Here is a 13,586-nt window from a genome sequence, read left to right as displayed (position 1 = left end):
AAATTAAAATATAGGCTTTCTTACCAGCTTCTGGAAATAAATTTTGAGGCAGACTTATGTTGATTTTTGCCTGTTACACATCCCATATATTCCCTTCTTATTGGCCTGCATTCCTCTTTGGAGGAGGTCTCCCATTACAGAGCTAATTAAAAGTCCACTGAAGACTGTACCCCCTCTTACAGAATGTAGGATCTTTTACTGGAAGCATCTGCCTCTTAGTAGGATTTCTCCTGCCTCCTTACATGTAGTTGAAGCCCTGAGACAGATTCTTGCCAATAATGGGAGCAGTGGTCATGTATGTCATATCTGGGTCAAGAAACTTAAACAGTGGGCATACCTTCATTGCCTTTATTCATTCTCCAGCTGAATATAAAAGACTAAGACCTAAGAGGAGGGTGGAGCCACAATATGGAAGGAACCTGGGTTAGGATAATTCTACAGATTAGCTCTTAGACAGCTATATGCCTAAGGAATACATTTCTATTGAATTAAACCATTAAACCTTGGGTTTTGTTTATTACAGCAGTTAGTATTGTCCTAACTAACACATCCATGCTGTGTAAAGTCTAATAAGAGTTGGGGACAATTAGCCATCTCAGCTTCTTGTTGATGCCTTCATCATGGAAGGCAAATATGTTTGGTTCCCCTTCTGTGTGCTTCCTGATACATCTAAGGTTTAAACAGTCCACTAGACACTTGTTCCAATGAAACTGAATCTAAAGTAAGAGCAAATATGTAGGGAAACTTTAGAACAAGATACACAACAGTGGTAGCAGATATTTGAGAGAAATACTGTGCTGTGGCAAAAAAACAACAACACTGAAATAAAGACCCCTTTTAAAAATAAAAGTGGATCTTTTATCACACACAAACAATACTTGAAATACTCATTAAAGGAATACTCAGAGAAATAAAGGAAGATATAGCTAATGACAAGGAAAAGCCAATTAACAAAGTAGCAAATTTTACTTTCACCTATGAAATTACCAGCTCTCCTCTCCTGACTTGCTATCCAAACCACTAGAGAAAAAATAAGAAGTTTGTTTAAATTCCAATTAAACATGGTGGAATGATTAAATCTTCATCTTCCACTCTCTCCTAAAAATGTATTAAAATAACCCTTAGGGAATAACAATGGTATAAATGCACAGCAACAAGGAGAATGAGAGAGAAAACAACAGTAGATAAGAGGTGTCAACATAATTTTGAAGGATGGATGTAAATGAGAAAGTGGTCACTGACTGAAAGCTGAGAAGCTTAAACCCAAGATTGACAAGAGGGGAAGCCAACAAAAAGTAAGATTTGCTTCTACTGGCTACACTGATCAGGATCTAGGCTCTGGATACTCTGGGGCAGTGGTTCTCAACCTCCTGGCCCTTTAAATACAGTTCCTCATGCTGTGACCCAACTATAAAATTATTTTCATTGCTACTTCATAACTGTAATGTTGCTACTGTTATGAATCGTCATGTAAATATCTGATATGCAGGATGGTCTTAGGCGACCCCTGTGAAAGGGGTCACGACTCACAAGTTGAGAACCGCTGCTCTAGGGAGTGGGTACAGGTAAGAGATGCAGCTGAAAAAAATAGAAGAATTTGTTGAAAATCTTTGATTGTCTCCTCTGTCACCATTAGCCAAATGACTACTATTCCCCCTCCATGAAATGGCCAGAAAGATTTATTTGCTGGGGAAATTGACAAGGAGATTCCCCCTCATGGTAAAGAACAATGAATGGGTTACCTCATTGAAACAAAAAAATAGGGAAATTAAATTAATGTTGACATTCATGGCAAATAAGAAAACTGTGTCCCTCCTCTTTCCCATCAGCAAGAGGCTGTCAATCATACTTGAGACTTTAGGCAAGAAAGGGGGAGTCTTCTCTGTAGAGAAGCTAAACAGTCCAAAGATTCAGGTGGTGAATTAGTTGTTTACTATATTGAAGTACCCCATCAATCTTACCACCTCTAAGTTAGACAAACCACACCTTTCATTGAAAATTTTTACTCTTTAATATAAGTCAATATCCATGAATCTGTGGATATTTCAGAATTCTTATATCAAATTTAAAAAGCAAGCTAAAAATAATTCAAGATGTAAAAACTCCAAAAATTGTATCTTCAGAAGTACGAGGGAAGATACTGCATTTATAAAGTAAAATGGAATTATATAGAAAGGAACACTAAGAAAATACAAAGTTCTTGGAATGAAACATGATAGCAGGGGGAAACAACATTGAAAGAATATAGAAAGAAAGAAGAAATGCAGACTAATTAAAAAAAAAAAACCAAGGAAGTTTAAGACAAGAATTTAGGAGATTAATCTAAATTTGCCTGATTGTATATCAGGCAAATAATCCAGAAAAATACACAAAACACAGCAGATAAGATGGAGAGGAAAAAAATAATCAAGGACATACTAATGTTTCCCATTTTTAAAAATCTGTCGGATTAAATTCCCTATAAGTGTTCCTGCAGCAAAACAATTCAAAATGCTAGATGAGATGTGAGTCATTTCTCAATAAAGTTGTGATCATTTCTAATGCTAGATGGAATTCTGAAAACACCTTTTAAAAGCACAGGGCTGAAATGAAAAAGTAATCGCCCTCCTCAGAGGACAAGAAGGAGACAGGAGCTCGGAATCTAGCTTATTAAGTGTGCTGAATCCATGATTGCTAAAGGGCACAAGTTCTTGACTTTTAATGGCTGCAGTGAGAGAAAGAACAGAGTCCCACTGGCTGTGCCAGGTAGGGAATCAGAATGATAGCCCCACATAGAGGCCTCTGAAGATCTACAATTTCAGTGTCAGAGAAACTAAAAATAACCCGTAGTGTAAAAGGGGTGTTCAGCAAATTTACCACAGCCCTGGCACTAGTTGCTAGAATGAAAGTCACTCCTGAGAATTCAGAACTGTAAACTGCCCTTGTGCAGGATCGGAGCTTAAATTCCCAGGACGTAGGTGGCATCCAAAGCATCCAGCCGGGGAAATTAATTTGAAGAGACCACAAGCTGGGAGCACCTTGAGCAACCACAAATCCTCTCTGGAGTGCTGCACCTTTACACCCTGGCTCATTGAATTCTCTTAAATAAACCACCGCAGATGTGTTCACACTCACACGCAATCACAAAATAATCCAGCGAAACAGCCGTCTACCTTTCTTACCCTCAGAGAGGATATTTGTTCCACAGTTGTTTTTTTGTCTCCTGGACTTTGTCTTATTGCTTATTATGCAGAGCTTTTTGTGTTTTTTTAACTATATCCCTCTCCATGAGCATTTGTTCAGACACAGAAAAACACGTTTTTCAGTTCCAGCCTCATCGTATGGTACCAATATTTTAAAATCAATTTTAGAGTTCTTGAGTTTTGATTATTGTGAGACTACGCCACTTACATCTGAGCTGCATGGGTTTTGTTTGTAATCGGAGTACAACTTTTCCCCCAACTGAAGTAAATGTATTTATTCTTAATTGAGGTTTAATTGATATTTTAGTTTCAGGTGTACACCATAATGATTCAATATTTGTATATACTGTGAAATGATCATTATAATAAGTCTAGTTAACATCTGTCACTGTACATAGAGAATTTTTTTGTGTGATAAAGATTTTTAAGACCTTAGCAACTTTCAAGATCTTAGCAACTTTCAAATATGCAATACAGTGTTATTAACTATAGTTGTTATGCTGTACATTACATCCACATGACTTATTTATTTTATAGCTCAACATTGTACCTTCTGACTCTCTGCACATTTTTTGTACCCCACCTCTGGCAACAACCAATCTGTTTTCTGTATCTATGAGCTTTCTTTGTTGTTCTTTTTAAGATTTCACATATAATTGACATCATAATATTTGTCTTTCTCTATCTAATTATTTCACTTAGAATAATGCTCTCTAGATCTATCATGTTATTACAAACTAGAGGCCCAGTGCACAAAATTCATGCACGGGTGCGGTCCCTAGGCCTGGCCGGGGATTGAAAGGCGAGTGTCTGGTGTGGAAGGGCAGGTCCCAGCTGATCTCTGGGCCCTGGGAAGCACCTGAGCCCCCAGGCCCCCGCACACCCCCTCCGCCTGAGTTATGGCGCTCGAGTCCCTATGCAGAGATGCGGCGAGCGCAGCCGGATGCTGCAGGCCAGGGCACAGCATGGGCCTCTGGGCTGCCCAGCAGCTCTGCACAGAAGGTGGGCAGGCAGCATGCTCTCTCCTGGCTGGCCTCACAGACCTGTTCCCACGCAAACCCACGGGGAGCCTGACTGGCCCCTGTGGTCCCAGCGGCTGTGGCTCAACTCACCCAGAAGAGGCTCCTCACAGGCACCCGGCACCTGAGTGTGGGGGCTTCCCTGGTGTGTGAACCCTGGTGTCCACGGGAAAGGTAGTAGGGGGAGTGAGAGCGAGCTCAGCGGACACCCTACATTCTCATCGCACCTCCATCCCTGTCACCCACACCCCCAGGTCGCTGGCAAGAGGTCACAGCATGTTGCCAATGCCTGCCATGTTCCGTGCCACCCCTGGCGAGTGGTCAAACTCCCGTTCGAGGAGACAATTTGCATATTAGGCTTTTATTATATAGGATGGCAATATTTCATTGTCTTTTGTGGCTGAGTAATATTCCATTGTGTGTTTTTGTGTGTGTGTGTATCAATGTTTTCATCTATTCATCCATCTATAAACATTTAGGTTGTTTCTATACTTTGACTATTATAAATGCTGCAATGAACACAGGGGTATATACAGCTTTTCAAGTTAGTGCATGTGTTTTTCTTCAGATAAAAGACTCAAAAGTGGAATTGCTGGAGATATGGCAGCTCTGTTTTTAATTTTTTGAGGAAACTCCATATTGTTTTCCAAAGTGGCTGCACCAATTTATATTCCCACCAACAGTGCACAAGTGTTGCTTTTTCTTCACGTCTTTGTCAACACTAGCTATTTGTTGTCTTTTTGATAATCGTCACTCTAATAGGTGTGAGATGATACCATATTTGGTTTTGATTTCCATTTCCCTGATGATTAGTAATGTAGAAAATCCTTTCTTGTGCCAATTGGCCATCTTGTGTCTTCTTTGGAAAAATGTCTATTCTGCCCATTTTTCAGTTGTATTTTTATTTATTTTTTGCTATTAAGTGGTATAAGGTGTTTTTTTAAATATATCTTTTAGATGTTAATCATCTATCAGATATGATTCACAAATATTATTATTTTTATTAAGTAGATTATTTTTTCATTTTGTTGATGATTTCCTTTGCTGTCCAGAAGCTTTTTAGTTTAATGTAGTCCCACTTATTTATTTTTGCTTCTGTTGTCTTTGCGTTGGTGTCAAATTAAAAAAATCTTCACTAAGACCTATGTCCAGGAGCTTGCCCCAATGTTTGCTTCTGTGAATTTTATTGTGGTAAGTCTTACATTAAAGTCTTGAATCTATTTCGAGTTAATTTTTGTGTGTGGAGTAAAATAGTGATCTGATTTCATTCTTTTGCCTGTAATGTACATCTTTTCCACTATTTATTCAAGAGACTGTTCTTTCCCCATTATGTGTTCTTGACTCCTTTGTTATAAATTAATTGACCAAATGCATGGGTTTATATCTTGCTTTATATTCTATTCTGTTGATCTATATGCCTGCTCTTTTGCAAATGAATTACTGTTATGATTACTATAACTTTGTGATATACTTTGAAATCTGGGAGTGTGATGCCTCCAGCTTTGTTCTTCTTAAGAATTCTTTGCTATCTGTATTTTTCGGGGTTTCATACAAATTACAATATTGTTTTCTTTCTATTTCTATTATTGTTTTGATAGCAATTACAATTAAATTTTTAGATTGGTTTGGGCAGTGTGGACATTTTAAGAATATTAATACTTTTAGTTTATGAGCACAGAATATCTTTCCTTTTATTGTGTCTTTTTCAATTTTGAAATAAATTATCTCATTTTTACATTCACTGATTTTTTTCTTATGAGTCTATCATTAATTTACTCCTAAAGTTGCAAAGCTCTCCTGAAGGCTGAAGTACAGCAGGACTTTTATCTGCATGTTTCCAGGGAGGCTCTCCTCTTCGCTCCCTTAGTCCCTCTGTCCAGACCCTGTGCTTTCCAGTTCTGCTGCCCCGTTCCAGGCTGCTCCTCTGTGAGTGACATGCTGAGCACCGCCTTCCACACCCTCCCGAATAAGAGCCCATGATTCTTAGGTCCCTTCTCATCTGTTATTATTTACTGTTTATTTATTCATCTTGTGGTTAGTCCTCCAGTAGCTTACTAAGGGGATGTGCATTGAATTCAAATTTGTAGTTGTTGCATGTCTAAAAATGCCTGTATTCTAGGCAATTATTCAAGGGGAAAACTGGAATGACCAAGTTTTTATAAAGACACACAGCTTTCAAAACCAGAGAATATGTTGACAGCTTAAAATAGCTGAAATATAAGAGGCAGGGGCAAACTTGTACCCCTGGCTTATTCTTATGATTTCTGATATTGACTGGATTGATGACCATCTTCTGAATAAATAACAATTTATAAGATTCATTGTTCAACATACTTTTGTCATGTTCAGAGTAGGTGAACTGACATAATTTGATATGATAAGCAAATTTTATGTTAACTGTACTTACGTAGGATTATAAAATAACTAGAGGCCTGGTGCATGAAATTCATGCAAGGGGCTCTGTCCTCACAGCCTCGGCTGCCTCAGCCCTCGCAGCCCCAGCTTCGTCTGGAAGGTCATCCGGATGGTCATTCTCTGTTCATTCTAATTAGCATATTAGCTCTTTATTATATAGGATATGCAAATATATTTGACCTGGTGCATATTTACAAAGAAAATAGTTTCATTTTTATCCCTACTGGTGTTTTATTTTACTTAAATCAGATTTTTTAATATCACCATGCAAATGATTACACCAGTAAATTATGGGTGACTTTGAAATTGTTTCAGAAGGTTAAAAATAGGTTGCTCTTTACCGTCTTTTTGTTTTTTATCATATTGAGGAGTTTGTAAATCAAGCAGTAATAGTAATTCTGGAGATAAAACTCGCTTTTCAAAGGCCACAGTCCTGTGGGTGAGAAATTTGCGAAGATGCCACTTGAGTGTTTGAGCTGAATGCATCCAAGGAGGATCATAAGGGCACTTCTTTGTGTTTGTGCTTTCTAACTCATGACTTCCATTCTCAAATGGTATTTTACAGGTCATTGAGCTCTCAGTATAATATTATGGTTGTTGGAATTTTATTGTTTGGATTATGGGGAAAACATGCTTACAGTGTCCATGCGAAGATTCTCTCTGGTCCAACAATAAACTGGTGCAATCCATTTCCTATGCCTTAAGTATTTTTAAAAATCATTTCTGCTTTTTTTACTCTACATCACTTGTCACTGGATTTCTTAGTGAGATTGTGTTTTAGTCCTTTTGAATTGCTTTGGATCAATCCAGGAATGACAAAAAGAACAGGAGCTCGGGTTGAGTGAGATGTGGCTTCAAATCCAAGTCTGCTATTTATCAGCTGTTTCCCTTAAGGAATTTTTTTGTACTTCAGTTTTCTTAAAAATCACGTTGAGATATAGGGTTTATTAACAATTAGATGAAATTCCTCAAAGTGTCCAGCATAAGTGTCAATGATCTCTACCTCCTCTTTGAAAAAAAAGAAAACATTTCAATCCTCCTCTTATAGGCTGAGTACCTCATACTAAATGGCACCTCCACCTTTGGTTACTCACCAGACTCTGGTTAATTAGTTCAGTCCATTTGTGTGTGTGTGTGTGTGTGTGTGTGTGTGTGTGTGGTTACATCTGATTGAATGGCAGTAATAATAAAATTGCTTTAATTTTTTTTTTTTACTCCAGCCTTTCCTTTCATTGTCACTTTCCACCTTTATTTGGTACTTACTGAATAATTAAGTTAGCTCACCACTGAATTTTAAATAGACTACACCACAAAGATTCTTAATTACATAGCCTAATTCTTATGTTAAAATGAGCATGAACTGTTTGGTTGAACCATAAGAAATTTCTATTGTTAGTCTGTATTTGAACCACAAAAATAGCAACTTCATATGGTTCAACCTAAAAAGTTCAGAAAGTAATAATAATATTTGAAAAATATAAGTACTAATTTTCTGTTATAATGAGCTTTTACATTAGTTTTTCACTCCCATGTACGACGTTCACATATGTATGAGAAAGACTGAGAAGTGATAGATAAATCAGCGTTCCTTAGGAGAAAATGAATACTGCAGAAAGGGGTTATATAAATAAAATCATGAGTGAGAATATAAATAAAATCAAGAGGTAAATTATGACTTGTAATTAGTTTCTCTAATTTAAATAATTTTTAGGATTTTATGGATTTTAAATGGATTTTAAGGCTTTTATAAAATAAAAATAAGCTTTAATAGTATGTCTGCCTTTCCTCCTCAACTGCCATGGTATTCACCGAGAACTTGAAACTCAAATGTAACTCTGACAAACCTGAACGTTTGCAGGTCCATAAATAGAGCCATTGGGGAAGTTCATCAGGCATTGTGCATCTTCACTTGAGCTTTGAAAATCATTATTCCAGATAAAAATAATTCTCCCCTTAAAATGTCTCCACACATTTTCAACAGTCACTCAGCAAATTATCATTTCAGTTCTTTAGATAAGAGGATAATGCCACTGGCTAAGATAATGACAGTCAATTTCCCACTTAAAAATATTTTAATTGTATTCATTTTTCTTATAATGTCTTATCCTACTCACTGTGAAATATGCAAGAAAATCCCTGGATTAATGTCTTAATTATAGTGTTGGCTAATGTTGCTAGGTAGATGATTTTTTAGTTTTGAATATTTTAAAAAGTAGGCTCATTTTTCCCCCCGACTCTCTGAGAGGATAGGCAACCCTTAAATGGATGATCTAGCTCTCTGTGCCCCTAATTCTGGCAGATGAGCTATTTAGGTGACTGAAGAGATGAAGAGAAGTTATGTATGAATTCAGCAGTGTGGACTTCTCACCAAAGTCACTACAATAATGAGCTATATTGACTTCCCCTCTTGCCAATAATAAAGGTCAATGGGGAAACCCTGAGACAGGCCCTCCCCCTTCTCTCCCAAAGGCGAGATAACAAAAGAAACACAACAAAACTCACTTCTGTTCCTTTGAGACAGGTGGAAAGGATCCTGGATTCTCTCACCCATCCTGGGTCTTACTCTAATCTTTTGGAATGTAAATATGCCTTGTCAAGGGCCACATAAATCCCAGGTGACTGTCTTTTATAACCTAGTGACTTCACCAAAGCCTTGGTATCAAACTTAGAGAAATAGCACCCCAGTATTTCTGGCACTTTTGGGAGCTTAACCTAAGAAACTTGTCTGGGCTGTAACCATTGGCATGTCTTTAGGCAGGTCAGAGAAGTTTTATTACCCTACTGGATCAGAGAAATTAACTGGAGAGATGACTGTAAATATACTTCTCAAAGTTTGAAAATGGTCATAGGAAGCTAGGGCTTTATACAGAATCACTGAAAAACTCAGGGGAGATTTATTTCCCACAGTAAGTTTAAACCATTTAGTGTTTAATAATGGCTAGGCTTCACAACCAATTCACAAAATTCCTGAAACTTTAACAGTTGTCTCTCAAGAGCCAGTATGATCAGTCCAGGACAACACCGCACTGTTTATCAACATGTTACACATGTAATATTTCCGCTAGACAGAGAGCTCACTTTAAGGCAAAAGATATGTTTTGTTTTTAAATATGTTTTTATTAAAGAGAGAGGGAGAGATAGAAACATCAATGAGAAACATCAACACGGATCAGCTGTAAGGCAAAAGATATGCAACGTGTGCTCACCCATGGAGTTTCCTCATAAGATCACAGTCCTATTCATAATGAAATGGCTTCCAATGATTAAATCAGAGCTTCATCTGATGTCATGTTATTGTTCGATAAGACACAATTAATTCTTTAAAACAGAGGTTGATATATAGTATTGCTTCCCCCACTGACAAAATATGAGTCCAGAAATTAAGGGATTGAAGCAGAAGAGATCTTTCACATGTTACACTTAAAATCCAAATCTCAGATCTTCCTTCCCTTGCCTACAGCTTTGGATTCAAATGATTTGAAGGTCGTTTTAGCCCAGACAACATTAAACTAGAAGCTAAAACTGTATACTAACCCATGGTTTTTGATTCCTCATACTAATAAGTAAATGATGAAAAAGAGGTTTGTTCTTTTCGATTCAACTTACCAAGAAAAAAAAATGGATTGCTGCTGTACCATGAACAAAATGAGAACTGTGGTAGGTTGAATAATTGTCTCCCAACTATGTCCATAAACCCTGAACATGTGAAGTATGTTACCTTGTACACAATAGGAGTTTTTCAGATGTGATTAAATTAAGCATATTGAGATGGGGAGTTTGTCTTGAATGATCTGGTTAGGTCCCATGATGTGCTCACAAAGGATCCTTACAAAGACAGAATGTAGAAACACAAGGCAAAGGGAAAAACATTTGAGGCACAACACTGATAGCTTTGATAGGGAAGGAAGGGGTGAGGAGTCAAAGGAGGTAGGCAGCTTTGGAAGTTGGAAAGCGCTCTATCTCTCTCTCTCTCTCTCACACACACACACACACACACACACACACACACACATACACACACTTTTTCCCCTGGAGCTTCTGTAAGAAATGCAACTCTGTGAACCCATTTTAGGCTTATCACTTAATAAATGTGAGTTCTTTTAAGTCCCTAAGTTTGTGATAATTGGTTGTAGCAGCAATAGGAAACTTAATACAAAGATTATGCCTAGAAATCTGAGGATTCATGGGAGCAGCTACTAGTATCCATGAGCAGTATCAGAAGTCAGTGAGCAAATGTGGGAACCAATAGTACAGGATAAATTGGACCGTATATATTGGGGGTCACCCCATCAGTTACAAACTGTCAATTGGCTGAGTCCAGCAGTGTGTAATGGGAAGGGGAATATGGAATAAAGGATGGAAAGAAGAAACCCAGCTTAGACCATATGATCAGTAATAAAAATGATGATTATAGCAGGCATGCTGTACAGTATATAGGGCATGTGCTGTATCATGAGGCCAATTTGTCATGATATCGGTATGTTCTCAGTTTTTCTTGAACGATGAATGACATTCAGGAGGAAAAAATAGAAGGGATATAAATGTTCTGGTGCGCAGAATAGATAGAAGATGACTGATTTACTCATTTTAATGTAAATCAGACAAATATGTGTTTATTATATCAGGGACATGCATTTCCATTTCTTAGTTATGAAATTCGGTTCCGTTCCAAACCTTTTAGATGCTAGGAAAAAAACACACTCATTTCCTCTGCCAGACTATGACCTTTTAAAGTAGAATACTGCACGAGGATGCCTATTTTCATAATGTTCACTTTGGCTTCTTTACAATAAAGCTATAAAATAGAAATGCTGAAATCTGCCCCTGAATCTGTGCCTACATTCAGATGCCAAGATAGTAGCTTGGGTATTTAAAGTTCTTTCTAGTAGGACAAGTAAATGGACTTCTCTCATTTGTCCAGGATAACACATTTTATTAGTGCCTAAAAAGGTGTAGGGGAATAGAAGGAGTTCCCACCACAGAGGAAAGGAGGTAAAATTGTGGGTTATTGTGGAATAACTCACCTTCTAAGTAATTATAATCAAATCAATAATATACTCAATTAGATTTCTTTGGAGGTCTTCAACTAAGAAATAGTTCTTGTGACAAACCCTTGCTCTAATTGTGGAGCACTGATTCTGCCGCTTAACTATGCAGTTCATACAAATGGTACCCTTGAAGATATACACTGCAACCCTGACCCACCAGCTCCTGGCTTTCATTCAATTGGATTTAATTTCCTGCATCTCTTGCCTCTTAATGGCATTAACCATGGTTCTCATACACCCATAAATTAGAAAAGCTTATTTAAATTCCAAAAATGAGCAAAATTATCTAGGCTTTTGAAACACAAGCTTATTTGGGGAAGGGTGACTGTTTATAGTTAAACAGGATTATAGAAATTCCCATTATCTTTTTTTTACCACTCCAAGGGTAGAGTATATCTTCTCTAAAAAGCTGCTCTGTGGACTGAAAATAGCAATAGTGTATGTGATTGTAGATATGGTTTTCCAAATCAATCCTGTAGAGTAGGTTAAAGCAGTTTCCTGGTCACCTAAGAAGGGTAAAAAGAACAGGGTCAGTTTGGGGTTGCTATTGTTCCTAGAAAGGGAGCTATGCCCATTACAATGGCTCTGCCGGCTGAAGGTCAAGAGAATTTATTTGAGAATCAGCTTTGCAAAATTGGAGATGAAAGAAATTCATTGTCTGAAGCAGTTCATTGAGAAGATAAATAAAAGCTCTCACATAGGAATATCCTCATCTTGATGCCATAAAAGTAATCTACCTTCTAATGTCTTTGCCCTAAATCTCCCCTTTGTCCTTGTTCCTCTAACTATAGAAGCCTCTCTGCTCATATCAGGGCCACACCCTCAAACTTGATGCTGTATTTTATGATCTGTCAGTTCTCAGGAATGTTGCTCTTTTCATCTCATCTCTACCCTACATTGCTGAATCACCCATCTCCATTGATTCATTCTCATCAGTACACAAACATGTTCTTGACGTTCAACCAGGTTTTTGCTTTCAAAATAAAACAACTTATCTATTTGTTTGTTTAATTTATTTTTATGGCTCTTGACCATAGATCAGCTTTTGCTTCTGGGTTCTTTGTTTTCCATTCACTTCTTGATAGAATAATTCATCTGAAGCTGTGTGGTTTTGCTCATCTCCCATTCTCCCTTCAACTCTCCAAACCTGGGTTATTTTTCAAACAGTTTTCTGAGAATAATTGGCAAGGTCATCATTTATTTACTTTTTATAAAATAAAATGATACATGCCTTCCTCCTCCTCCTCCTCCTCCTCCTCCTCCTCCTCCTCCTCCTCCTCCTCCTCCTCCTCCTCCTCCTCCTTCTTCTTCTTCTTCTTCTTCTTCTTCTTCTTCTTCTTCTTCCTCTTCCTCTTCCTCTTCTTCTTTGTTTTAGTTCTCAGCAACATCCGGCCCTGTTGTCCACTTTTTGATACTTATTCTTCTCATAACTTTGAGATAAACACTCTTATTCTTTCTTCTACTTCTCTGACCTGGGTGCTCCCTGTTTCCTTTTTGATCCTTTCCTTTGCTTAAACTCCAAATATTATGGTGTCACATGTTTTCTAACGTGGCACCCTTCTCTTTTCTTTAGAGTCATTTTTCTTAGGTGACTTGTTTTAAATTCGGGATTTTCAATACTCTCTGTGCACTGAAGACTCTAAAATCTACATATCCACTCCTGACTTCTCTCCACAAATCCAAACTCTTGCCAACAATACCAAATGTCACATCTCCAAATGAATGACTACTTGACACCTCAGATTCAATATGGTCAAAACACAGCTATGAATGCTCTCCTTAACTGCACTCTGTTCTTTTCCCCATTTTTATATATCAGTACATGTTAGTGCTGAGATGTTTGAACCTAAAATATAGCATTTACTCTTCATTTCTTTTTATGCCTCACTCTCATATCCTTAGTCCTGTTGCATTTACTTTTA

Source organism: Myotis lucifugus, unplaced genomic scaffold, assembly GCF_000147115.1.
Source record: "Myotis lucifugus unplaced genomic scaffold, Myoluc2.0 scaffold_17, whole genome shotgun sequence".
In the NCBI taxonomy this organism is placed as follows: Eukaryota; Metazoa; Chordata; class Mammalia; order Chiroptera; family Vespertilionidae; genus Myotis; species Myotis lucifugus.
This window is presented reverse-complemented; position numbering follows the sequence as displayed.